Genomic DNA, 5,569 nt, shown 5'->3' with positions numbered 1-5,569 from the left:
CTTAATATGCAGATGTAATTTTGTTTTTAATTTTTAAGTTGTTACGTGGAAAATATTTTAAAGTCGGTTATGTTGTTTTTTTTTTGGTTTTTACGAAGATGTCTATGTAAATTGCATAGATATTTTTAATATTAAGTATTCTCCTGATGAAGGCACAATAAGAATTTGTCAAAATACGTATAGAAATATACTTAAAATAACGATCGAAATAAAAGTTAAAATTTTTAAAAACAAAACCTACTTTAATAATATGCATATGTTGTTTCTGTTATACTTTTAACTACAAATAATAAACTTCAACTTGAAATACTTAACATCTACACATATTTCTATTGAGATATATGTAACTATACACAGCAAACTTCAAATTAAAAAAGTATCAAAAAAGTTATGATTTAATCTAAATCAATTAAATACCGTCTTAAAAAAATATAAAAGGGGTATTTCGACCAGGTATGTTAACTGGCTATTCGGCAAGCTAAGACCAGGCATGTTAACTTGATATTCGGCAAGTGAGGTATATTAACTTGGTATCAGACCAGATATGGTAACTAGATATTCGGTAAACTTTTACGAATGAATATGTTTTGTGAATTTATGAACAATTATCTCATAAAAAGAAATTATACTTCGATTTTTCCAAAGATCGAAAAGATGGTCTATTTTTAAAGCCAATCTCTTGGATTGACAAAGTAGATTATTCTTTAATTGTCAAAATAGTACTAAATACTAAATTTGAATTGGGTACTTCTCAAATGTTACAGTAATATTTTGAATACTACAAAAGCTATCTAGGATATGTATTGTTTAGGAGTCATACTATTATAAGATTGCTAGTTAATAAATTGTCTTCTTTGGGGACAAATTATGGAGTTAGTAAATCTTCTTTTAACTTAAATCCTATCTTAACATCAAGTAATGAAAATTATTTCTATCTTTGAGATACGTATATAGCAAATACAATATTTAAATTATTTAATATATCGATTTTGGTTTTAATAGAATACTTTGCAATACAAACAATACCTTAAGTAACAAACATTGACTGCAATTTATTTCTTTTAAGATAAAAGATTTACTTGAGTTACTGGAAAAATCTGTAAATCTGTAAGTCTGTATCTAATTAGTCCCTAGTGTATATGAATATCTTTTTACATTGTAGCAGTTTAGTTTTTTGTACTAATAAAAGAATTACTAATAAGTGTTTTCACATCAACAAGACTAGTTTTCTTTCTTTTGCACGAATAACTTCAAAACATTTATGAAACTTTAATAAAAAAAAAAATAGTGAATACAAAAAAGACCATAAAAACGTTAAAAAAAATTAAAAGTAAGGGAAAATCTTTCAATAAGAACGTTAAAGACAATATGATACACTCTTAGAACCTTTGTACTATAAATTATAGTCGAAACTAAAAACAATATCTTCTCGAAACTTGTTATAATTTTTACAAATGAAGTATATTTTATTTTGATGTACTTTCGAGCAGTACGAAGAAAACCGATATGAAATAATTTTTATAATATAAAATATGGTCCTATAGGTTTCGCAGTACCTAAAATCCAAACCTTGTTCTTCATTCTTTGTAGCGATTTTGAATTGTCCCATATGTTGACCCAGCACAATTCAATTACTAGATTTTTGCTTTTGAATACTAACTGGAGTTTCTATTTTAATTTGGTAATGATTACGTTCACACTACCATTTTTAATACACTTAATGTACAACCATAAAGCCGGCTTAAGTTACCAACTAGTTCAGTCTGTTCTATACAGACTCATTATATATATTAAACTATATGAGAATTATTAAGTAAATTTTTTCATATTAATTCACTCTATTTATCACAACAGAATTTGCTTTAATAAGCGATACTATGTTATTTTTTGGTCTTTTATTTACTATTATTGTTACTAGCCAAGTTCTAGCAATTGCTTAACATAATTTACTTAATTCAACAATTTCATTTCCCCTCATATTATTTCTCCGAGCAGTTTTGCGAGTATGGCCTCTTAAGTTTTTAAAGTAATAAAATGTTTATGATTCATTAACTGTAACTAAAATATGCTTAGTATTCTTTCTCTGGTTGATAGGCATCAGTGGAGTAGTTAGAATTTCACCAATATCGATCGGGGTTAAATAACTAAGAAGTGTGGATGACATCAGTAACACTTTTTTTTTAAAAACAGAGAAATAGCAGAGAAAAAAAGGTTTAGAAAAATTAGAAAAAAATTTAGGTAAGCTGACTTTTTTTCCAAAAAAATTGTTTTTCTTACAAATAGATAGTCTCTTCTCTAAAATGATTGGTGTTCTTCCAAAAATGTGGCAATCCTTTCACAGAGATTATTTTTTTCTAGAAAGATTGTTTTTTTTTCAAAAAGATTGTTTTTCTTACAAAAAGACGGCCTTTTTTCCAATAAGATTGTTTTTCTTCTCAAAATATGGTATTTCTTCCAAAAGAGATAATTTTCTAAAAAGATGGAGTTTTTTTTTCAAAAATGATGGTCTAGCGTACGCAATTAAGCATTGTTTTTGCTTATTGTCTTCTTTTTACCATAGTTACCAAGAGGAGGGACTTAATCATACCATATTTATCGAAAACTTTCAATTCTACTCCGTTTTGTTATTGAGAAAAATGTACTCATATTATATAGTACTCATATTATATACTAAATCTTAAAAGGGAATATAACTTAATTTAACTAAAATTTTATTACTACTTTTAATAACTTTTTGAATTTGATGTGTCAATAAGCATATTTTAATATGAACATTAAACGCATATTTTGGTATATTTTTAATAAATAAAAATAAAATGATTTGATAGTGCCATTATTGTAATCATACAGAGGTTAGTACAGATCAAGATGATCAAGTGATAGGTTATATTCGTATTTAAGTCATAAGTACATAGTAAGTACATAGTAATACATTGCTTACGTATATCGTTTATGATAATATTGTGCCATTTCGAGCTATTTTTGAAGAATGTAGGCCAAAAAATATATTTAGACCTACTTTAGCGTGAGTCAACAACTAGCGAGCATTTATTAAAGTATACATTATAAGTAGCATTATAATACATAGAGCATCTGAATATATTTTCATAATCATAGTTTAGGATTTTGAATGTGTTTCGATTTTAATGTTAAATTTATCCTTTGTTATTTCTATATTACATACAGATATACCTATACATTAATCACAATACCGCTTATATAGATCAGATTAGATTAGATTTTGACATGTATCATCATGTCACTGCATCCTTTGAGAATTATTATGACAAACCCACTATAGTTCCATAGGCACGTAACAGTTTAAAATGCCATTATGTTCTTTGGAGAGATGTTGCCTAATTCCATTATACATAAGTGAATAGGCACTTGATAAGAACCGAAGTCAATGTGACATCTATTTCTATTCTTTTTTCTATTCTTCTTCTTCTTCAAGATTAGATAGATGTCCAATGAGAAGCGTCTCACTAGATGTCCGACTAGCTAGAAATGCTCGTTAGGGGAGCTAGGGACCTACTAATGTTCAATATCCAGAACTAGGGAGCATTAGTAGCTCCCTAGTTCTGGCTTTAGATCGATTCGGCATGAATTTTTAGCTTGTCTGCAGGCAATTACATTATCCTAATTACTTAGACTAACACCTATCTAGTTTGTTAGAGCTTTACAATAGGCAGAAGCTGAATATATTCCTATTTTAGGTCTCCATTCCCTAAATTTCCATTTAATTTCTCTAATTTAAAGAAAACCATGGTTTTTATTGTGGTTTTTCATCTTAAAGTTTCTTTAAAGAGCTAGCGTGCCTTAAGAAACATATAGTGTTGTATGACTATATAGGTTAGTTCTTTGGACTTAAATCAAACGCGTTTCTTGTGAGGTGGTATACCTTTGGTAACCACCATCTGCATAAGCGTGTGTATAATACACAATTTACTAATTTAAAATTTTTTATTTAACATAACATATTTAGCAATACTAAGTTCAAATTTATGAACATATGTAGTTCAAATCAAATTAATATAATATCAATGCTCTATAAAATCTTTTAAAATTACCACCAATTGACTTTTTATAGTGACTTTATTGTTATTAATTTACTATAATTAAATGTAATTAAAGTATTAATAATAATTATAATAATTTAACTATTCCTATTATATTTCAAAGTGACTTTTTGTATTAAGATTTATTTAAACGAACTATTTTAAACATTTAAAGAATATAGTAACAACAGATTCTATAGTAAAATTATTTTTTGAAATTAATTTGATCTTAGTTCAATTTATATATCAGTATAAAAATATATCCAAGAGTATAAATACAAGTATATATTCAAGACTACAATTTGATCTCAGTTCAATTTATATATCAATATAAAAAAAAATATATCCAAGAGTAGAAATATAAGAATATAGCCAAGAGTACAATTGGTGTCTTAAGTCATATAAGTGATTTGATCTGAAATTTGATTGCGAGGTCTTAAGATTAATGCGTTTAAGATTTATAGCACTTAAGATTAGTACACGTAACTTTAATGACTTAATTTATTATTGAACTTATGACAAAAACGTAACTGCATGACTTCACAAGTTTTGATTTGTTGCCAGTAAAATTACAAATAATTGCTGATATTGCATATGTAACATCGTAGCTACTTGTTTGCGTCCCCTTACATTAGTACGAGTGCGCTATGACGTTTAATATGTGTACGTACCGTGTAGTACCGTAGTAGGTATGAGTGTGTGTAAGTGCAGGTCAATTTGTTAGTGTCTAGTAAAATTGATCTATACCAGTAATTAATATGCGACACGGTTCGTCCATAGTTCACTTCGTTTTGTACGTGCAAAGTATAGCTTATGAGCCAATACGACGAGTAGAACTCTGAGTTCTACAAAACGTCTCATTTATAGCTGGTAATAGGTTTTTTTTCGGGGGAATGTATAACGCCTGGTAACGTGGCTTAAAGTGGTTGTATGCTTGTATGCTTGCTGCGTTCGGAATTTATTATTGTTTAGTTAAATTGGTAATAAATTAACGCCAAATATAATCGATCTATGTCTGATGTCTTCCACTTTTGCTGATGTCATTATGCCTAACTGCAATTTGCATATGCAAGCATACATAGAATTGTCATGTATGTAAGTATGTATGTAGTAAATATGCAACAATATGCAGAAGAATACCTTTTGCAATGTTTTTAAAGAGAATTAACATTAAGGAAAAAAATAAAAAAATGAAAAAAATAATATTTATTTTTATAAAATATTTTTAAATGGAAAATAAAATTTTGCTTACATAGTATAATTTTTTTCTTTGTAAAAATTGAAGCCAAGACATGTTTTCGTTACTCTAGTACGTGTATGAGACTATAATAAGTATGTATTTTAATATAGCTACAATAAATATGTGTACTTGTGGTAATATGAACTAAATTCTCGAAAACCGTTGCATTTTTTATCTTATCAAAATAATTTAATGAGTGCTGAAAGTACGTACCAAAACATTTTGGACACAAAATTTTATTACATAAACATTGAGAACATACGACAACTAT

The sequence above is a fragment of the Teleopsis dalmanni genome, chromosome 2 (genome assembly GCF_002237135.1).
Source record: "Teleopsis dalmanni isolate 2A chromosome 2, ASM223713v2, whole genome shotgun sequence".
NCBI classification, from domain to species: Eukaryota; Metazoa; Arthropoda; class Insecta; order Diptera; family Diopsidae; genus Teleopsis; species Teleopsis dalmanni.
The sequence above is the reverse complement of the archived record's forward strand: the minus strand, read 5'-3'. Positions refer to the sequence as shown.